Raw genomic sequence first — 23751 nt, forward strand, 5'->3', positions numbered from 1 at the left:
AATGGTGGTCTGCAGGCTCAGAAGTATCGCACATAAAGGATGTGCAATATGTTGTTTGTAGGTTGTCATTAACAGATCAATGGGTTAAAGGTGGGAAAGAGTTAGAGAAATGGATGAGAAGTCCTGTGTAAGCACTGCTTATTAAAAATAAACAAGAGACCAATGCAAATATGGGTATAAAAATGAGTTAGTTTTAAGATTAGATCTCTTACGTTACATGAGAATTATAGATGTAGTGAGACATGAATGTTTAGTTCCTCATTTTTTCCTTAAAACAATGTTTTTCTTCAAAAAAGCAAGACCTCTCCAAGATCTCTCCAAAAAGCAAGACCTCTAAATGCCACTGCAAGAAAATCCTGAGTGAAAACACCCAAAGTAGTAGCCTCTTTAGAAGGATGCTCTGCCTAAGTGGGCAGCTTTACCTTTACCATCAGTGGTGGACGTAGAAGGGGGATCAAGCTGCTTTCGGTGTTGAAGAATGCTGAGACTAGTCTGACTCAACAATCCTGAAGTTAAACACCCAGTGGTTCCTGACAGGAACTGGCACCAGTGAGGACAGACAAAGGTCCTGATAAAGGAACTTTGGATAAACCAACAAGTTATAGTACTGATAACTTGTCTAAAGCTGCTGAGCTAATTGCTGCTGAGCTGTGGCATGCTGTTCTTGGTTTAGATACTCTCACAGATTGTTGTGGGAGTGTGTCTTGTTTGGTTCAGTCCGGGTCTCCCCTTTGGGTTTCGTATTACTGTATCATCCCAGTTTATACCCTCCTGGTTTTGTGTTCATAACCCTGCTTTCTCTATTTGTCTCCTCCCAGACCCCTGCCAGTCGCTCCGGCACCCCTCCCAAGCTTCTAGAAAGTTCTGGCAAGGGTGTCGAGTGATTGGTCTTGGGGGGAGGATCCCTCCTTTCCTTTCCCAAGATAGGTTCCCTTGTGTGTCCCTCATCCCACAGACCCATCCTTCTCCTTCCCTGATTCGATGCCGTTGTCATCCCTCCCCTGTCGCCAACCCCCATAAAACCCCTGGCAGGCGCGCTCAGGGTTACTCATTGCTGGACGCCCCCGGGGGGCGAGGTCCCCTGTTCGGAGACACAATAAACCTTCCGGATTTCATCCACAATTGAGCCTGCCTCCTTCTTCCACCACCTGCCTCTATTGCCGCGGTCCTGTGGAAGGACCCACGAGCCAGACCTCTGGTCTCCCGGATTCCGGAGGCTGGCCCCCGCAGCCTGCTGCGTCCAGAGCTGACCGGGCAAAGTGGGAACTGCTCCAAAAAGGACGCAGAGGCAGATTGTGATTTCAGTCAAGAGAATAATGGAAAGGTGAGATTTACCTTGGAGTCCTTAAATAAGCTAGCTGAATTCTCTACCTCAGTTTCCCTGTCTTTAGAAATTACATTGGTAATGACACTAACTTCTCCCAGGGAGTGAAGTCCAAGCAATATTCCCCCTATGCTTAAAAAAAAGCTTGATTATTACTAGGACTCTCTGGGGAGCCACATGATGAAAAGTAAACAGCAAGCACCATGCCCACATCAGATGTAAAAAGCACGCAAAAAGAAAACATTTAACCCTTCTACAACTTGAATTCAAATGCAGAGGAGATCTCATTGTTTATATTTGGTAATAGGATAAACATACACGAACTCAGTTAAAGCAAAATGGAAAACGTTGAAAAATATTTTTGAGACCACAAGCCTCTTTTTTCAAATCAAGAACTAAAAAGAAGTACATATAGTTAGAAATTAGTTTCAGAACAATTGAGAATATTTGCCACTACTTGGTGTCATTCATTTTGGTTTTCCATTTTTTTTCCTTATTAGTCTTAACAAACCAAATAGGTTTTTTCATTACCCTGCCCACCCAATCCCAGGAGCAAACTTACGCTGAGTTTTGTTTCCAGCATGCATTTTAACTTGTTTTCTATTTTCTGAATATAAAACATAGCATAACAACCTTTTTTCTTCCTTGAAAAATGTTAGAGAACAGATGCCTGTTGTTCATTTTAATTCAGCTCAAGAAAGACATCTCTATTATCAGTTCTGCTTACATAAACATACTCTAAAGTTTATTACCAACTGTGGAAGGTATCTTTTCAGCTTTATACCGGCTAAGCTAGTACTTTAATGCCTTAGAAAGCCTCGAGCAGCCTTGAGAGGTAGCACGGGTGATCTAGCAATTTAGTAGCTCTAAAATCAGTACCTGTATCAGCTGCAAAGCAAATACCATCAGCAGAAGCAAAGAGGGAGAAATATAGCTCCCTGCTCGCTCAATTCCCTGCAGTTAGAAGCTTTCAAATGAGACAGACAACAAGAGACGTTCACAGGAAGATAGCTGAGCCAAGAGAGGGCGGGGCCTCCCTCGACGATCTCTTTTATTAGAAGGGGAAAGGGGAGGACTGGGGGCGGACCCGGGGTGACCGGCCAATCAGACACTGCTAAAGAGTTTGAGTTACATTTGGTCTTGCCCGCACTTGGAACAAAGGAGCTCGGAGCACATGGGCAGGAGCACGTGTCTTTGGGAGGGGGAGGGGAAGCTCAGAACAGGCAGCAACAATCAACCTCATACACATGATTCCCTGCAAAATGCCAGTTGAGAAAAGATTGTTTTGTAAGACTAAGATCCTTGAATTTGATTGATTTCCTCTCATTGCTCCTACAAAGAGGTTTAATGTTTCTTAACTTTATTTAGAACCTGTCACTGTAGGGTTAACCACAAGAACAGTGAAATCTACTGTCACAGATAAGCCACAGTGTTCACCCTTCCGCCCTGCTGAAGGTAGACAGTGCACTAGGGTATGACTTTGAAGTGTAACATCAGAACAAAGAGAGAGTCTCTCATTTATAAAACTCATGCTGGTGTAATCAGCTCCTACCACAACAAAAGAAGGTGGCCCCACCCTGATGCACTGGCTTTACACAGAATGCCCTGTGTTTCGTGAGCTGTATATGTTTTTGTTGTTTATTCTTTGTCCCCAGATGCTGGCCTGGGACTAGCAGAACTTTGCATGCAATGTCCTTTGATTTCAGTGCAACTAAAAGACTGGTCTGGCTCTAGGTGTTATTCTGCACTAAGCTGATTTGCAAATGCAATGACTTTTGTCTGTCAAGTAAGAATAGGGAGTAGAAAAGGGTAGTGAAATATTACTGTGAGAATCTGGGCCTGTAGAAAACCAGAAGACCTGGCAAAAATCTAACAAGAACACTACAATAAAAACAGTAAATCTTTTTAATTGCATATAAAAATGTATAAAAATATCACCCAAGCAAGAAGAAAAGCCAAATGCTCACTCTGTCATTCTACTGCTAGATTTTATCTCTAGAAAACCCCAATGGCCATAAGTAATTTAGTCTGATAGGTGCACTCCTACAACCACCAGCAAAGACAACAGAATTATGTATATTGCTCCTGCCACTGGATAGCATCTAAACTCAGGGTGTTATAAGTACCCAACAGCCAATACATATGTGCTTGAAGAGACCAAAATAATACAAAATGCCAAGAGTGTGCTATGAAGCTAGTGAGTGTGTGCTGTCTTGCACTTAAGTATAAGGGTAAATAAATTCACTAAAACTGAGTTTCAGGTCTCCAGCCAGCTTGCTTGGAAGTAGTTCTGTTTTATTCTACCTGATGGTCAAGTCCGCAGAGCAGGGTGAGCTGATGCCTCAAAGACAGGCCTGTGTCCTGGTCCTGCTTGGGTGCAGACCAGAATCCTCTGTGCTTACCAGGGATCAAAAGAGCTATTTCAGCAACAGGAAAGCAGTCTCAGCAAGCGGAAATGCACAGAGAGCATTTAATTTTAACAGAAATTAATGGCATGGGCAGTGGTCACCTGTGCTGTTTCCATGCTGATCTTGCTTTTACACAGTAATCAGACATGAAAAGGGATATCTGGGATCACAAAACTTGTCTACTCATGGGAGCAGGAGAAGCCCCATGTTAGAATGCTCAACTGACACTAAACTGAGACTGAGAAGACCTACTCATGTTGTGGGTAACATAAATGGGAAAACCCTCCCTCCACTTCAGAGGGAGATGAATTATGAAAAGTGAAAGCACAAAGTTTTTTCCTCCATTCTATCTGGCCAGCATTGATGCTGGGTCCCTAGAGTAATTTGCATGCAGTCAGTGCTAGAGGGCTCTTTCCTCAGACAGCATGTTCCTGCTTTTGAGTGATGATGTTCAGACACCATGCCAGTAAAGCTCTGAGATCAGCACTGGTTCAACACATGAAAGCAAAGTATAATTCGTTTTTAATTATTAAGTGAGGTGATGGATTTAAAAAGTTTAAAAGAAAAGGACTTGATTCTGCTCTCATTTTTTAGTATAAATGGCTAACCTGTAGTATAAATCATCAAAGGATGAGGAGTTTCATTATTTTAAAATGAAATGTGAGGAAAAAGGAGAAAATAAATATTTTAGACCATCTCACAAGCTCCTGGAAATATACCATTTTATTCTAATTAAAGGAAAATAAGTACTATACTTGTCAGTTTCCATCTTTCCTAATTTGAATGGGTGATTGTGCTTTTCAAGTAAAAGACAGATTTGGGAGCCATTGCAGAAATTGCAAGGACTAACAGCAAAGTCAGGTAACATTTACCTTTATCTAGGTGAGCTTATGGACCTTCTGATTACAAAGCAGCATAGCACTATCATCTATCTAATTTGAAATATATTTGTTTCCAGACTGAGCTTGTAGGACTTTGTAAGTATACATGGAAACATGTTCATACTCAAAGGATAGTTTGCAAAAACACCATCATATACCATTCTTCTCTAGCATAACCAACTACATTTTGGAAATTTTCTATCCAACCACAGAATTTATGCTTGAAAAAAGAAACACCTAGAAAAATGAATTTGCTTCCTTAATTCATCCATCAGGAACCAGGTCCCCAAATGTCAGATTCATTCTGATGCTAAACATTCTACTGTATAAAGAGGAGTGGATGGATACCAGGATTAGGGTTAGGGTTAGGGTTAGGATTTGGTTTTGGGTTAGGGTTAGGGCTACGGTTGGGTTAGTGTTACAGTTAGTGTTAGGGTTAAGGTCAGGATCAGGGTTAGGGTTGAGCTATACAAAAGGCTGCAGTTTTAGATGAGCTTCCGTCTACTTAGATTGATTTATCTGAATTTTTTAAAATTGTATCTAAAACCTCACAATTTTTTTTTGTTTACTCCCTATTTTATTTCCAGGTGAAAATAAAATTTTGGCTTCCCTCATCAGTGTTTTTTCTCAAACATAGAATATACTCATGACATCCCTACTCTGTTATTCTTTGAGCCATTTCAATAATTAACAGGATACAAAGAAACACTAAGATACTGATGAGACACTTTTGTAGGTGTCCCACGAGATGCAGTAGATGCCCCATCCCTTGAAGCACTCAAGACCATTTTGGATGAGGGTCTGAGCAACCAGATTTAGTTGGAGATGTCCCTGAACATTGCAGGGGGTGTTGGAATAGATGGCTTTTATATATCCTCTATGTCCCTTTCAACCCAAACTATTCTAATACTATGATTCTCTGAAAACATGTTGACACTTTTTTCTTTAGTGTCTTCACGAATCCAAGCACTATGTCACCATGAGTCCAAGATCTGCTAGTTCCCTGAACACCAGTCCCAGATAAAGAATAAAACACTGATAGGGATACTTAAAATGGCATCCTCTCTATTTTAAGAAGGGAAAGTGCCTGGAAGACACGTGGTGCTCTTTCAACTAGGCAGAGCTTTCTGAGAGCACCAGTAGTCTCTGTGCAGAAGTGGAAGAGTGTAATATTTATCACATAGCTTCCTGGCCTGGGCTGCCCTCTGCAAACAGCACTCTGGCACCAGAAGACTCCTTTGGGCCTACAGATAGGTTCTTCCATATAATTCTGTAAATTTTCAACATAAGGCAAATGGTGTGGACCCAATATTTGCAGAATTTCAGGCTTATTCATTGCTTGTGTAGTCCTACTGAGGATGGAAAAGAAAGGCATGTGAAAACATAATTTCTATACACCTGGGGAAAGTTAGGTAAAGATGTCAAAACAGAAATCCTTTCTCACACAATAAACACAGCCCGTTAGCTGATGAACACCTAATCCTTTTCCAGTTTTGATTGATTCTTTTTGTGGAATAAAATAAGAGAAAGCAGCTATGTATTTTTTTATCATTACTTTTTATTTTTTTTTTTTTTACACATTTGCACAGTGGCTGATCTCTAGTTTAACTGGGAGCTGTCTAAACATACCATACTTTGGCTCATGATGCACCAGCACAAGGCTGCAGAGTATTTCAGGAAGGTGAGGAGGCAAAGTAAGGAGGTAACCCCACAATAGATGCTTTCACCTGGCCCAGTCTCTTTTTTGATTTCTAGATTTCACTTTCACTTTATATATTTTCCCAGATAATAGATTCCACTTCTTTTTTAAAAAGACAACCAAAAAAATCTAAAAAATCCACTGTAGCTTACACAAATAAGTTAAAGGGAGGAGACTGTTAGGTCTATCTCTGACTGACTGTGTATTAAAAAGCATTTTGCCGTACACCTGTGTGATCAGTAACTTTGCCTATAGCATCTCTTCTAGAATGGCAGCTCTGATTTGCAGCCCCCAAGAGGCATCAAATCTACCACTTCCTTTATTAGCTCCTCCCAATAGTGAATTACCCTAATAATTGAGGAAAAACATTTTCCATCCTGGTTTCACACCTTTGTGCCAGTGCATGATAAACAAGGACTGACCAGATATGAATTGAGCAGTTTGGAAAGAATGACAAAGAACAAAAGAAAGAAAAGAAAGAAAAGAAAGAAAAGAAAGAGAGAAAGAAAGAAAGAGAGAAAGAAAGAGAGAAAGAAAGAGAGAAAGAAAGAAAGAAAGAAAGAAAGAAAGAAAGAAAGAAAGAAAGAAAGAAAGAAAGAAAGAAAGAAAGAAGAAAAGAAAGAAAAGAAAAGAAAGAAAAGAAAGAAAAGAAAGAAAAGAAAGAAAAGAAAGAAAGAAAGAAAATATATATCATAAACAGGTGAAGAAAAATGTATAGTTTTCTTAAAAAATGTTATTTTTCTAGTGTGCATAAACTAAGGCATCTTTAGTCACTGTAAAAGGTAAGAGTAACTTTAAAAATATTGACTAAATCACTGTGCACCTCTGACCAAACACTGTTAGAGTATATTTTCCCTGACTGCAGGAAGAAGTCTAACTAAGCACAGACTGTCACCACAGTGGTACTTAGCTCAGCATTATAGTTATTTTGTCAGTGTGCCTTCAAAGAACCTGCTCAGGGCTGGAATTCATACTTTACTACTCTTATTGGGGCTGAATGCTGATGGAGGAGGGGAAAGAGGAGTCAAAAAATGCTAAGCAGTGACACAGCCTGTCACAATATGGAATGTGCTCAGTGCTGATGGTGGAGCCACTGTCCTCCCAGCACTTCACTTTCCTCAGAAATTTACATCAGAGCTACTATTGAACCACAAACTCACAAATGGGAACACTATGTCCCCTATATTTAATTTAAATGAGCTGGTCCAGTGAAGCCAATTGAGAGTTCTGAAAACTTCAAGAATTATTTTTGTACTTCTTCCTAAAAACACGTGATTGAATTGACATCTTTTCACTTCATGAACATAATCTAAATCTCTGGCTTTGAACGAATTCAAACTGGAGGACAAAAACAACCCTTAAAATATCTCTAGCCTCAATAATGAAAATTCCAGATACTAAACACTCTTAATTAAGAATGTGTTCACTTTTAAAATGGATTTAGTCTGAGGTTACTGTTGTAATTTTTGGTAGTGCCACAGGATGCTCCTCCCTATATATGCAGAGTTTAAGTAGGAATGGAGACCCAAAATCAGTTGTAAAGTTGTGTGCTTTTGAACATGAAAAGGAAATACTAAAGATTTACCTTCCTAAGCCAATATTTTGTATGTTCTCTACATAGAAAAGATCCATGACAGGAGTATGATTCTTTAAAACATATGAGTAACACAGCAAGACTTCATCCTGAACATCAAGCTGTTCAGCAAAAATAGTTGTATGTATATGCACATATCTTGACTTCCACATAAACAGGCAAAATTGCTTACAATTAGCTGGATTCCTATTAAGATCCCAAGCCAGAAACACATATATGCTTGACGTTCCTCGTACATTCTTATTTTGGTTTTTTCTGTCCACACTTATCCAGTATGCTTTTCCTTTTCTTTGGCCTGCCCATTTAATCAGTGATGAAAGATCAAACTGAGATGAGAGTTAGAATTGATCCATGTGATTCCCTGATGCCCCTCTTCTCCTAGATATTCAGGTCAGACAAACAGCTTTTACTAGTGGCCCATGAAAAAATGTGGGAAACAGATAATTTTCTGCAGTATCAGGTTAAGCAGGCACATCATGCAATATATTAATCCATGTTCTCAGAGCCTGACAACAAAATTTGCCCCAAGATAATATTGCTTTCATTGGTTATTCCTTTCCTAACTGCAAAAAAAAAAAGAACAAAATCAAGGGTTGAGTGAGTCTGACTGCTGTTTCGAAAGAAAAACATTTTTCTGTCATTGTGTTATCTGTGAAAGATATCAAATCCTAAGAAATAGTCAAATGGCTCTACAATTTCACCATGCTTATTAATAAAATCTTCTACAGCAGGGGTAAAACTGATACCAAAATCTGTCTATTAGTAATTGGAAAATGCTTGCAGTGAAAAGAAAGAATAAAAGTGAATAATGATCAAAGAATTTTTGGTTTTGTTTTTTTTTTTTTCTTTTATATCCTTTTCCATCATCCTAGTGTAGGTTTCACAAGCTGAGGCATAGCAAAGGGCAAAACCAGCTTTTGAAGAATACTTTCTTCTATTAGCTTGACCTGTCCAGAAAAACGGAACCATTTGCATCATGAAATCACAATTTGACCTTTTAACAAAAAAACTTTCCAAAACACCAACAATAAAAAAACATACGTACATGGACAAACAAACACAATTAACCAAAAACATAAGGCCCCCACCCTTGAACCTAGAGTGGTTAGCTGGGAAGTAGCCAGTGAGAGGAGGAGTGTTTCAGAAGTTGTTTAATGCCTTTCCCAGAAACTGGTCTTTGCAGGAGTAGGACAACAGGAATGAAGAAGGTCAGATAAAATGATGAAAGAGATTTGCAGTCCTTTTTAAGTATCTTTTTACTCTTCTGTATCTGGAAAAAAAAAAAAAGAAATAGAAAAGTGTCAAATGCTGCCTTTCTCCTCTTTGCCCAAGGGGTAGGTAATCTGGGAAAGTAAAATAAGGGTATCAGTTTAGAGTGCCTCATTTTCTTCAAGCAGTGAAGCTTTGCTTAACTGTTGAAAGGGTGCAAGATGAGGCACGCCAAGGCAATACCTCTTACAGGCTCAACTGGAAATATCCTTCTGTCCTAAACAAATTGAAATCTATTATGATCAGACTAATCCAGCTGGAATTCAAACTTAGGCATCAAGAAGATTACATAACGGAGTCCTGCATTCTTAGATCAAGAGATTTTAATAGGTTTCTTTGCTGTAGGGCTCTCTGATTATCCTTGATCAACAGCTTTTCCAATACCTTTTTGGTTATGAAGGCAAGAATGTTGTATATGTGGTTTGAAAGGAAGAAAAGAAAAAGTTCCAAACAGAAAAGAACACTACATTTTAAAAGCTCTTTTCTTCAAACGAGCTTTCAGTGAAAAACACAACCTTAAGAATGGAAAGGAGCCAAAGATACAACAAAATATGTGCATTTTACAATCTGCTTGACTCCTCTGTCAATATTTATAATCCCTTGGCCTCATAATTAGGCTATGTTTGACTAACATTACCCTGAATGTACAAACATAACTGTTTTCTATGTAGTTATACTACAAGTGCATCTTCACAATAAACAGATGTCCTTGAGAAAGAAGTATAGACAAGAAAACTTTTTTGTTATTTCTAGTGACAATGGACAGCTTCTAATGAAAGACGACAGTCTATCCAATTTGACTCATAACCATCTCTAGAAATCCTCTGGAAAAGCTTCAAACAGGAACATGAATATTTTACTCTTTATTGGCTGTTCTAACCAGTTACCTGAGTACACCTGGCACCCTGTTTAGTTACTGTTATTCTAACACTGCTTATATCAGCAGAGTTTGAAAGCACATTTGAAAGAGTCTCTCAACAAAGGAGATTCAGCCCAAGGAGAGATTAATTTACCTGTAGGGCTGGGCATGCCTTGGAAGACATTATTGCATCAAAACATCTTTTGGTCCCTTTCAGGAAACCAATTTCTTTTGCATTCAGTAACATATGCCTTTTCTTTTTCTTTCTTTCTTTCTTTCTTTTTTTTTTTTTTTTTAATGGTACTTGGGCAAAAGAGAAAAAGTACTGCCAAAACAAAGATCTTTGCTGCTGGATTGCATTGTCTATGATGAATGTATACAGTGGCTGCACAGATCTACTAGTGAGTTGGTATCTTCTACCATACAGATAGCAGGGGAACCTTTCCTTTCAGGATAGTCCCCTGTGAATTGCTACCACAAAATCTTGTTCACTGATGCAATTCTAAGACACTGTTTTAAAGAATTAGGCTTTCAGCATTTTATTGGATTTATTTAGACTGAGTAGTCACATTTCCAGCATAATCTACAATAGGCAATCCTAACAGCCATAACAACAGTACTACATTTCCTTGATGTTTCCCAACTAAAACATTCAGCCTGATTTACTGTCATATCCTGTGACATGTATCATTAGCCACATTTTAAAGAGAAAAGAGTGACCCAGAAGGAAGGGTAATCATTTGGGGCAGGTGGACTAAATGACATATTTGAGCAGTAAGTATTTCTGAACTTCTTAAAGGTTTTGCTGAATCACACCAGGGATCTGAAACAGAGCTCAGAGTACCACCTAACAGATGCTTCCCTTCCTACGCCATCCACACTCACAAGAACTTTAACCCTTCCCGTCCCTGCTAACGAAGCAAGGGAAAACGCAAAGTTTTCTCTGAACCTCTGGAAGTTCCCTGTGGAGAACTGAGTCAACCCAGAAAGTCTGTGGATGTTCCAATCCTGGCAGTGTTCAAAGCCAGATTGGCTAAGACCTTGAGCAACCTGGTCTAGTGGTAGGTGTCCCTGTCCATGGCAGGGGAGGTTAGGACTAGATGATTTTGAAGTCCATTCCAATCCCTTAACTTTCTATGATTCTGTGATAGCTTTTTACTTTTGTTAGCTACATCATCAGCTCCAGTAAGAACATACCAGCATAGAGTTTGCTTTGAATTGTTTGTCTGCTTGGAGGAGCAGATGTTCTGGTTTCCTAGCCAAATTTCCCATTGGATATAATAGAATTTCCCTACAACTACCCTAGCTTTGGATATGATTCAGCATCTTTCTCATCTAAATACAATAGTTCTAGTGCAAATACTAGCATTTATCAACAGAGGTAATTGAAAGAGGAAAAAGAATGAATATGCAGTGCTCTGAACACCTAAGACTTTAAGTACTCCACTTAGCATATACTGAATGTCATTTTCTGAAATAGCCTTGCCTGAATACCCACTCAGTCCTTCCGCATCTCTGATTAACTTACATTGTTTGTCAAGGTTGAGTACTGGCCTTCACTTTGATCACTAATATAAATGCCAGTGACTTCTACAACTTTTCATGCGATACCAGCACCCACTGTGAGTCCATTTCTGCTATCAGTTTCTAGATTATACCAAGGGATTTTTAACTTTTGCCTGCTGGACTATGAAGTTATGTATCTATACAGACTGACATACTGAAATGGAAATACACTGCAGTTCATCATTTTCTTCACATAGAATTACTAAGTGTATGAGTATACCCACACAGCAAGGAAGCTGACTGTCAGTTTTGCACAGTAATTAATCTCTTTTAATGATGTTTTGGAGTCCAAAGTCTTAGAAGAGCTATCAGTTTTAACAGTTGGCATTTATTATTCCTGCCTAATGCAAACTTTCGAAATCTCCTCCAGATCAAACTTTCAAAATCTGCTCTCTCAACACAGTTGGAGGACACCCAGAAGCATTTAGACTGAGGTGAGAGTTTAGACTAACTCAGAAACATCTGTTCTGTATTTACACATGCTCCTCACCAAGCATAAATCACAGGCGTGATGCTGGTTGCACCAACTGGAAGTGGAGAGCTGACCACTCCCAGCACTGCTTCTGATGGCGGCTAGCTCTACTGCTCCAGATAAATGCCTGCCCTTTACCTCCATCCCTTCCTCTCCAGCTGCCAAAAACACAGTGCTGCTCAGAGAGGGCTTAGGACACTGCTGAAGGTTAGGTCTTTTCTTTTTTTTTTTTTTTTTTTCTTTCTCTCCAGGAGTTTTTTTCTCCCATTTTTTGCCTAAGAGATGGGAATGATGGGTACTTAAGAGACAAAAGATATGGCCCAGATGGGGAGAAGGGGGGAAGGGACGCAGCTTGCTGCAGTCTTGCTGCAGCTGGGGGAGTGAGCTTTGTGGCTGGAGGTGTGAGAAATAAGCTAGTAAAATTGGCTTTTGCTGAATATTATATGAATTGATGTTAAATATTGTAATGTTGATTTTGGAAAATGTTAAGATAATGGTACATGTTGAAAACTGGTTGTTGCAGCAGTATGGTTGTGAGGTTGGTTTTTGCAGGGATGTATGATTTGTGTGTTCTGATGTTAGCCCTGCAAGTTTGCATGGGACGGGCTGTTGCTAGCCAAACTTTGAAGACATAACCATAAAAGGAGTGGGATTCCATCCAGTGAGGACCCGATGACCACAGTGACTGAACGGTGCCTAAAAGAGTGACATGGGGTGAGACTATGCAAAACTGTAAATAAATATGGATAAGGTTGATGCAATCACAGGGGTATAAAAGGCAAGACCACCATTTTGTGATCGAGCCTCTGGCACCTGGCCATGCTCCCAGCGCTGTCCCTTTTGCTTTTCTCATTTTTATAGTTCTCAATAAAATTCTCAATAACTCATTTCCACTTGGGATCTGAGTTGTTTATAACAGGAGGGAAGCTCTGCACTCTTGGGAAGCACACAGATACTGTGACCCTTGGCTGGGGGGTCAGGGGCTGGGCTCAGCCCTCTCTCTCTCTCTCTCTGGGGCATCAGACGGCCGAGGGCTGTGGTTTTGGTGCGGGACTGCTGCTGCATGAAGGATATGCTGCCACTGCAGAGTTTTGTCCTTCACTGCTTCTCCTTACCGTGGGTGAGCCTCTGCTAGCAAGAGTGGTTGTTGAACTGGGACCTTTTCAACAGCGGAGCACACTGGGAGGGACCCTCACCATCTGCTTGGGTGCCTCAGGGGAAGCTCAGGGCCCCTCCCCCCTCCCTGTCTCTGGAGGGACCACTTCCCAGCTGCTTGTGGGAGCCTGGCTGCCAGGGACATCCCCAGGACATCACAGGGGAGATGTGAGAGTCAGGGGAAAACCCGAAACAACCACCTCCCTCCACCTTCTCTCTCTTCCCAGGGCCGCCCAGCCCTCGCTGTTTTCTGCCGCTGCTTCAGTGGTTTTGCTACACTTCAACTTGACACTCTGCATCGACCTGGATCCTCACTGCTCCTGCCATGGCTTCCTGGTCTTTGCTACACTTTGTTTGCCACCTGGGGTGTACTGGTCTCTGCTATTCCAGCCTGCTGCTCCGAGATTCCTGCTACAGTCCAGATCGCCCCTCAAGAGGCACTCATGGCTGCTCCCCATAAGCTCTGCACGGGGAGCCCCTTTTCCCTCCCTCTCGCCACCCGAGCCGCCATTACCCGTGTGGAGAGGTGGCTGAGCTCGCGCCACAGCGCCCCCTGCAGCCGCGGGGGAATCATCGCACCTGCCCTGCCCGGCCGGGAGCCACCAGCGCCCCTGCCGGCTGCGGCCGTGACTGCAGCAAAGGGGAAAGGGCCTGACAGCCGAGAGAAGGCTGGTACTGGGTTTCTGGTTTGGTTTGTTGTTGCTGCTATTGTTGTTGTTTGTTTATCTTGTTACATATATATATATATATGTTAGTAAAGAACTATTACTCATTTTTCTATATCTTTGCCTGAAAACACCGTAATCTCAAAGTTACAATAATTTGGAGGGAAGGGGGTCATATTTTCCATCTCAGGAAGATTCCCTCCTTCCTTGGCAGACACTTCTCTTTTAAACCAAGACACACAGCTCCCAATGGCACCTAGTACCAGGCCAGGCTATCAGGACAAGACCAAGCCCTATGGTTTTCAAATTGCATTTAAAAGAAAAACCTCTTTTCTCTCCTAAAAAAATAGACGCTGAATGTGGACTGCGGGACAGTGTGATGTGGATTAAGGACTCTGTGGGCAGGGGTTTTGGGGTTTTTTTCGCAAACTATTTAGCCTGCTTGAATCCTGGTGAATGAAAGTGTTAGTCAGGTTCTTGCACGGTCCTTGTTTTCTCTGCTCAAATTTCTGAAGCATTATAACCATACTTAATTCTAAAGGAAGCACAAGATAGCAGCACTATGCAATCCATGCAGCACAACATCCATGACTATACTACTGAAAATACAGGGTGAAAAATGAGAAGTTATCTCATTTTTATTAAAATCAGATTCTCTTGTCACATTGCAATAAACATGTGTGTAACACAGACCATCAGCTTTACATGCTAACATAGCAGATAGCAAAAGGGTTGCACTTGAAGGAAAGTTCAATACACAAACTTCACGTGCTATGACTCTTTAGCCTAGAAACAGAGTTCCAGGGAGAGTCTAATAAAAAGCAAATTAAATTATTAATGGCACCAAGAATGTGAAAGGGAACAATTACTCACTGTTTCTCACAATTCAAGAAGGGAATTAACAAACAAACTTATCAAACAGTAAATTTGAGAAGAATAAAAATATGTGATCTATCACATAATGCCTAAGTAAATTTTTAATTGTGTTGCCTCAGTGCCCTGTACACAAAAGTATCAGGGCTCTAAAGATAATTAGACAAAATAATGGAAGAAAAATCCATCAGAGTGTATCTAAGTCAGAGATTTGACCTCTACCTTGGCCCTCTGGAACGCAGAAAACTGTAGTGGGGTACACCCATTGCTCTGATTTTGGTTTTTGTTCATTAAGATCTCTGTTGTGAAATGTTGTCACACAGGTGATGGAGAACTAAAGGGACTTTTAGTCTAACCCAGTAAGGTTGTTCAAGTGTTCATAGCAAAGCTGACATGGTGTTTGAAAGTAGCTTCTACCTTTACTAATTAAAAGCATAGGTTTTTCAAAATGAGATTCTTTATTGCAAGCTCTGCTCTTCCCCAGAACCCAGCTCCCTCCAAGCGCTGTGAAATGACAAAAGAAATTGCTAATTCTTGCATGGCCTTTGATATCATAAAACAATTACTACTGATGCAGTGCACAATGAGGTGAAATAGTAGTCTCAGTAATTGCATCTCACGTAATCTATAATCCAGTCTTTCCCACTACAAATGGCAGAGGTATTTGCAGTTGCTGAGACAGATCACCAAATCTGCCACTTTTAATTCCTTTTTAACTCCTTTGTGGACTCACTCAGCATCTTACAGGATGTAAAGGAGTGATGTTTTAATTTTGTAAGCTTTTTTTCCCAAAACCTGGGTATTTCTTGTCTTCATGAGTGCTAAAGTGGGCTCAGTCATAATCTGTAGCTTTTCCACCCGGAAAGCACCATTGAAGCTATTCCTAGTGCTCAAAATAAAATGAAGATGTTGAAAATCTAAGTACTCGGTTCTCAGCACTAGATGATCCTGTCTCCTACTTTTTGAAAGCGTTTTCAAACTAACATAACTCTGCATAGTTATGGTATTTTCTTTCTTCCATTGCACCAGAGATGTATGAGGCCTAAGAAGCAAAGTTCAGAAGATCAGTGAAATAAAGAAGAAATATGCATCATAAGTTAATTCATCTCTGTCATCAGTATGTCTAATGGATGAGAAATTTTAGACTGATTCTTTGTTTCAAAGAAAACAAAATGCTATTTGAAGGTGCTTACATTCTCCTTAAAGTAAGAGAAACCAAGAATAAATGCTCTTGAGAAAAAGTTTTGAATACTTGTTTAGTAAGTGAATTTAAATAACATGACTCCAGTTTAGCACATGACCCAAGTGCATAACATTAATTTTGCTATTAGGAGAAATAGCATTAGCATAGAAGGTATCCTGTGGTTTTGGCGCTTTGGCACATAATTGTGCCTAAACCACTCATGATGCCAAACAATTTCTAGTCCTTTTCACACTGACATTGAGTTTTATGTTTGCTTGACAGCTTGCATTCCACTTGCCTAGGATAACATCAGTGATGAAAGAGATTAGTTTTGGTTTAATATATGTTATTTGCCTACCAGCATATTATGGAAATATATAAAAGCAGATAAAAATATAATGAATACACTGGCAAAGGTTTGATTACACTAAGTAATGATTGAGTTTCCTGAATAAAGCATGTGTGAAAGATACTTACTATGTAAAGCCACCTAGAAGATTAGGTGCAAAAGTTTATTCTGTATTTGATAATCAAACATAATTCAAATCTCTGCATATATTTGGGGTAAAAGCTAGATCATTGTTTTCATAAAAAGATGTTCCATTGTGGATGGAAAGGAAAACCCCAGTCCTTTTCAAGGAGCACGGGGATGAGCTGTGTGCTGGGTTGACCCTCGCTAGACACCACGTGCTACTCTTATCACTCCTAAGCTGGACATAGGGAGAGAATATATAAGGAAAGGATCATGTTTTGAGGTAAGGGCAGGAAGAGATCATTCACCAATTACTGTCACAGGTAAAACATATTTGACTTGGGAAAACTACTTTAATCTATTAATGAAATCAGAGTAGGCTAATGTGAAGTAAAACCAAATCTTAAAACATCTTTCTCACACCCCTCTCTCCTTTCTGGGCTTAACTCTATTCCTGATTCTCAACCTATTCCTCCACATGACATGGGAGGACAGAGAATGGGAATTACAGTCAGTTCCTCACACATTGCCTCTGCTGCTCCTTCCTCCTCATGGGGAGGACTTCTCATACACTGCTGATGGGCTTGGCTTTGGTGAGTGGATCCCTTTTGGAGCTGGCTGGGAGTGCCTCTGTCAGACATGAGGGAAGCTTCTAGCAGGTTCTCAGAGAAGCCACCCTTCCAGCCCTTCCCACTACCAAAACCTTACCATGCAAATCAAATACAATCTTCCACAGGAAGAAGGATAATCAAAGCCAACAAAGTTTTTAGCCAAATAAGTGAATTAGAATTTTGTAATAAGCACTGGGCTTCTTTGGCTGAGTGACTAAAACAAAAAATTAGGATAATGCTTAGCTCTGGGTCAGACACAAGGACTTGGTGTCTTTCTCGCATGGCAAAATGTCTGTTGGAGATTAGGGTTTTTTGGGGGGAGTGGGGTGGATAGAGAGAAAAAAGATCAACCCAGGCTTTTCATCTAAATAAAACAAAACTTTATGTTTACCATTTACTTAATGCTGGGTAAAAATGTGAAACACCGTTTCAAAGCAAAAATTCTCATTTGGATTTTTTCAATATCTCTTCAGTTTTTGACAACCACTTGTATTGAATTAAACTCCTAAACATTTTAGCCTGACTCAAAAAAACACTTTTCAACTAGTAACACTTGTTGATTTTCTTCTATATTAGTTATTGCTTGCAAGTACCAGGTTTTAAAGTTAAGAAAAGGAAAGAAGTGGTTTAGAAGGAGAGAAAAAAATGAATTGCTTAGTGATGGATCAATTAATGATTAGAAGTAATGAAGATTACATTTTTCGATCATGAATATCTGGCTACCTGTGTGTTGCTTTGTCTTTTGGGGTGGGATGCTACACATTATAAGAGTCCTATCTGGTTCCTGTAGCTGGTATGCTCAAATTGGAACCTAGTTGTTCTGTGGGGAAGGAATAAGATACAATCTAAATGTCACCAATGCATTTGAGGAGCCACTTCATATTCTTCCTTCTTCTCATGAGAATACATGATCTTGTTTCTCTTTCAGGACTGAGTGTTGCATCAAGAAAAAGAACACTGATTGTCACTGTATCAAACATAATTCTTGCAACTGGGAGCAAGGAGGACTCTCCTCTTGCTGAAGTGGAAAATTTCTATACATCACCACACAGGCAGATTTTCCTAAATGGGATAAGGACTATAATAGATGCAAGGTCACAGCTGTAGTCCCTGACTGGTGCAATAAATTAGTTGATGGTGCAAAATCAAGGAAGAATTTCTGCAATGCACTGTGTAAGTCACATTCCTTCATGTCTCTAGGACCATGAATGTTATCCCTGAGGAGCAATGCAACCATATGCCATCTCTGAGCAGAACTATATGTAATGGACCAGAGGTAACATGGAAAAATGTTCCTCATAAAGGTAACTACTCAAAAAACATTAGTTAAGTTGCCTTCAGTGATGATTTTTTTTGTACCATGCACCTGAATATTCCAAATATTCACTTAAATCAAGACAAATGGAATTCCCAATTTTTCAGCTTGTCACATATATCTGTGACTTCATGTAAAGGAGAATCAAAAAACAATCTAGCATCCTAAAGACCATGTATCTAGGCTCGTATGGCCTGAACAATAAAAAGCAGGCTAAAAAGGAGACACATGAAAGTCTCAAAGGAAAACCAGGTGCTTTCCGTAAGATTTACAAACACACACAAAACTGACAAGTTGCAAAATCATCTGCATAATTATAAATATAAATAAAAATTATAAATAATTATTTATAATTATAAATAATTATAAAAGGTACCTTTCTACATATTCCCTGTATTCTCACCAAGCATGCATACCATGGTGATGTACCATTTGCCCTGTCTAGATACTAACAATGTATTTTGCACTTAGCTTCAAAGATCATATCACATCATGTTCATCTGCTATTAAAACTGAATAAAACCTTCTTCATAATGCATTCTTCTATGCAAATTCCAGCTTGCCTCAGGTGCCAGTTGCTAAATTAGGCAAAATCATTTTTTCAAAAGAGCACAAAAAGGATTTTTATAAGCACAGAAGCTATTCCAGCCCCCAGTTATCCTATACTGCAGTACTATGGAACAATTGTTCAGCAGAGATAAATTACAGTGAAATATGTCTTTCTGGAAGGCAAAATGCCTTCATATTTCAATCAAGTTTTCCCAGAAGCTAACGAGTCTTTCTGATTTGTAACTTGAGGCAATAGCCGTTAATGTAATTCAAGTAACAGGCCATAAAAAAGAAGTGACAAAAGGAAGGAAACTGTCTTTAGTAAGTAGTCTTAGACTACTGTCATTCCAATTTGCCTGTGCTGCTGGATTATGACACATACTATCAAGAGCACTATCAAGCAGCAAGGAGAAATACAATGTGTTTGCCTTACAAACTGAAATGGACTTTTTGCATCTCATAATAATGGAGAGATCAGTTTGTCTTTCTAAACAGAATTAGAAATGGCACCATTATTTATATGATCTGAAATTTGCCTTTTTACTTCTCTCTAGGAGACATAGACAAATGCTCTTCATTTACACGCTTAAGTAACCTGTTTTAAAACAACATCAAAATTATGCATATTAAATAAGCAGGATTTCATCAGAAGTCTACTTAGTGTTCATTGCTATGCAGTGGTCTTGGCTAGATTGACACATATAAAAATTGTATCTTGCAGAAGGCTGCAAAGACAGGCAATTCTTAAATGGTTGAGAAGTTTTGACAAATGAAGCTGGGAAGAATCTTGTTAATTCAACTCTCTCTGGATAATTGTGGAGCCCTCATCATGGTGTCTTCTCACCACCATGTTCCTATACCAAAGGCATTGTCAGATAACAACATTCTGTGCCAGCTACTGTGCCACTTGATTTTTGGGACAAATGGGACAGAAAGAAATGAAGGCTTTAACTTAATAATCAGGGAATTTTTCACTTTCTGATCAAGAAATCATTATCAAGAAAAATTAAGACTGAAAGGCAGCTCTACATGTTGGCATGGGCAATGTACAGAACTCAAAGGAAAAGCTTTTAACTACTGATAAGCAACATTATATCTTAACAAAATCAAAATAAAGAAAGCTAAAACCTCAATCTCTGGTAAGCCTGAAATATAGTCCGTATATTTAAAAGGCTACATATAGTATTATATTACATTATATTATAGTGACTATATTCTATTCTATGGTGTTGCACTGCATAGAAGAATGTAGTACTGAAACAATGACCCATCAAAAAACAGGTCTTGATTTGACCATGAGGTGGCAGCACTGCTCATGACATAGCCAGAGCACATTAGGCTTTCGCTGTATGTACTATGTGTTGAAGAAGCAAATATCTTGTGTATTTCTGTGCTAAAACATGCATGTTTCCACTAGAGGAATACGTTCCTAGGACAAACACACAGAAAAGGAACCTTTTATTTGTCTACAGTTGATAGCTAGAGAGTACATTTGATTGAATGAACTGTGCTTGGTCCCCAAAACAAGAAGTTACACTGAAAACTTTGAATTAACATTGCAGAACCTTTTCCCAGTGAGGGGAAAAAAAAAAAAAAAAAAGAGGACGTGGTAGAAATAACCTGTGAAAGTGTTAATCATAGGATCATACATTCAGAATAGTTGGGTTGAAAAGGGACCTTTAAAGGTCATCTAGTCCAACTCCACAGCAATGAGCAACTAGATCAGATTGCTCAGAGCCCTGTTCAACCTGACCTTGAATGTTTCCAGCAATGAGGTTTCTACCACCTCAATGGACATAATGTTCCAGTGTTACACCACCATTACTGTAAAAAATTTCTTCTGATATCAAGTCTGTAATGGGGAAGAATAATTTTCTCATTTGCTGTTAGTTTTATTAGAAAAAAAAATGTATTTCAAAAAAAGAAAGGTTGGAATGTAAAGAAAAATTATGTCCGTGGGACTGCTTATAATTTTCCATTCAAAGAGTTGCTGAGCAATGATTTCACATGGGAAAATTCGGTTTTCCAAAATGGTTTAACAATGCTCTATCCCACAGGAAGTACTTGATGAACTACTTGTGCTGATGACATCTCTGACAGGACTGTATCTTTATTTGGGAAACGGCATCCCCATATTTATTTTCTGGAAACTGAGGAAAAGGGCAGTACTGAGTAACAAGCAGTATCTCCCACAGGAAAAAAACCCCAATAATATGAAGATCAGATTAACATGAGAAGACTAGTCTATATTCAAGAGACTTGCACACGATTTTAAAGCAGTTAAGTCTGAAATCCAAAGTATGACTGCAACTTACACAGCCATCCTCAAACTAGCTTTACTGCAGTTGGCTTTGGTATGGATAGACTTAGTCATACAAATCTCTGGCTAGATACGTAGTTCCTCACACTCTGAATGAGCTTGATCCTTGTTCCTGGAGGCATGCCCACTTAAGTATTATTTTGTACCTTCGAGGTAATTGACACAGAAACTACATTTCACACCTATGACTACAGGGTATACATGTAGTTTCAACATCTTTGTGTCAACATGACTAGCTATTCTATATCCCTCTAGTCACTAGGTTCCCCATGTAGTAGAAGGACAAACATATTAGAATTATTTTGGCATGTATGTATGTCTGTAAGAAGATACTACAATAGCTTCCTTTGTATATAATTACAAAAACAACTTGGATACATATCCTACAAAGATTTATGCAAAATATACTCTGCAGCTTTCTTTTCTGAGTGCAGGATGCCTGCACAGTAGGACAGACTGTTGTCAGTTGGGTTCAGGACTTCAGCTGATGCAGAAGGGTACTGGTGAGAAAGCTGAAGCTCTTATGTTAAACATACATAAATGGGCCTGTTTAACACAAATATTCCCCAGCTACACACTGAACAGAGGTTGTAAAACCCAAGAACAGAACAGAGGTTGTAAAACCCAAGTACCCTTGACCCTGAAAAAAGTCCAGGCTGAGTTTTACAAATTACATGTGGTGAGCACATTATAGCCATAATCTCAATCTTTCTAATTATTAAATCTTTTTTCCAGCATGTGACATGTGAAAGACCATGCACTGGCACAAGAGAAAGCATATGTTTGAGTAAACATTTCAGTAGCCTGCAAACAGCTGTGTATTATCCATGGATAATGTTCCTTTCTCCACACCCCCCACATGGCTGGTAAGGAGATTTGCTCTGGAGTGGGTAATGGACAGAACAGGTTGTGCAGTATTTGGCAAAGCAGAAGCTCTGTTCTAGCATTTTTCTTTCTAAGGTACATAATTCACAATATTTTTTCTGATTTTTATCAATTAGACAATTACCTATAATCTGCCTCCACACTGAATGAGAAATGGCCTACAAATTGTTTTTGCATGGTTAGAGTTGCTTATTCACTGTAATCAATTGGTCCCATGGTACTGGTCTTTTCCCTAAAGAGATGGACTTAGCTATCTCTTACAAGACAATAAATAACAAATACAAAACACCAAAGATAAGCGACTTGCAAAGCACCAAATTCACATCCTCAATCTTCAATCTTCAAGTTAGTATGAAACATTCACTTCTTGGTCCTCCAGCCCAAATAAACAGGTGGCTCTAATCTTTCTAAGACCTTGAGAATGAAGGCCTTCAAATGTAACCTTTTCCTCAAAGCTAGAGACTCATGGGTCTACTCTCTTGGCTGAGCTGGTGCTCCTGAGTCATCCTAAAAAAGCCCCAGTGTTTCTGCATTCACCTGGTCCTGCAAGGACTGCAGCCTTCCGGCACAATGGTTGCTCAGCCAGCACCCACCAGAGTAGGGAGAGCAGTCATTCTGCCCATTAATCTTTCTGAAGTCTCGATAGTTACATATAGAACTGCACATACTCATGAAAATCTGAAAAGTCATATGTTATTTGAGTATTTATGCTTAGTTTTTGCATGACTGCAGTAAGAGCTATGATTGGTACTTGTTCAAGATGTTTTCCTTACAGACATTTAACTGAACTATATAAGTAACATGACCTCTTAACAAAAGAACTGAAGTTTTCTAAACAGTTGCTACTAAGGGGCCTCTTAAGAAAAAGTACATAATAATTTGTCTGAAATTAATACATGCTTCTAGACTGAATTTTCTACATGTTTAGTTGAGGTATAATATTTTCTTCTTATTTACCACTTTGCTAGAGCAGTAGGAATTTAAATAATTTTGATGGTTTTGACCATCAAAACAAAGCACTGTATTGTTTATATTTAGGAATAGTTACATTTCAGTGAATTTCACTGATATATACAGAAAGAAAATGCTAGAAAATTTGGTCCCATTTATTTTGCTACCTAATAATTCAGCAATTGTCTTTGAGGCAACGTGGTTCAGATACTATCTCAGAGGCCTGTGGTACACAGGTGAGGAAGTGCGGAAGTGCAAAATTGTAAACGCACTGTAGAACTTAGACATGTTTTTCCAAACTGCTGAGGCTGCTAAAATGTCTGCGGACCTCTACACTAGGCTCAGACTCATTTGAAATTATTCACAGGTGCCCTTGAAACCATCCTATGTCTTGGGATTGCTACAGTTAAAAAATGTTTCAGCAGCCTCCCATTTCAATTGCATCCTTAATAGGACCTCTTGTGAGAATTTTTCTTAGGTCTGTTTTTTTCATGTCCAGTGCAGCCTGTCCTTATAGACAGAAGAATACAGCCCAAAGAAAGTCAGAAGGATATCATCTCACAAATCTCCATTTCCTATTAAGCAACTCTAATAATCCAGGATTTTTCTTTCAGACACTGTACAAAAATTGATGGATAAGGCTTACCAGCGGAACTAAGTGGTACTAAGCATTATGTGAAAGGAATGATTTTCCCTCAGA

General features: G+C 39.3%; 1 protein-coding gene across 1 annotated transcript in view; it reads right to left on the reverse strand.

The window, feature by feature from the left end:
* Positions 1-23751, reverse strand: part of PDE1C (phosphodiesterase 1C) — a gene marked incomplete at both ends in the record, with an annotated part of 356527 nt that overhangs the window by 8486 nt on the left and 324290 nt on the right. The gene's annotated exons all lie outside the window — the stretch shown is intronic.

The sequence above is a fragment of the Coloeus monedula genome (assembly GCF_965178545.1).
Source record: "Coloeus monedula genome assembly, chromosome: 1".
NCBI lineage: Eukaryota > Metazoa > Chordata > Aves > Passeriformes > Corvidae > Coloeus > Coloeus monedula.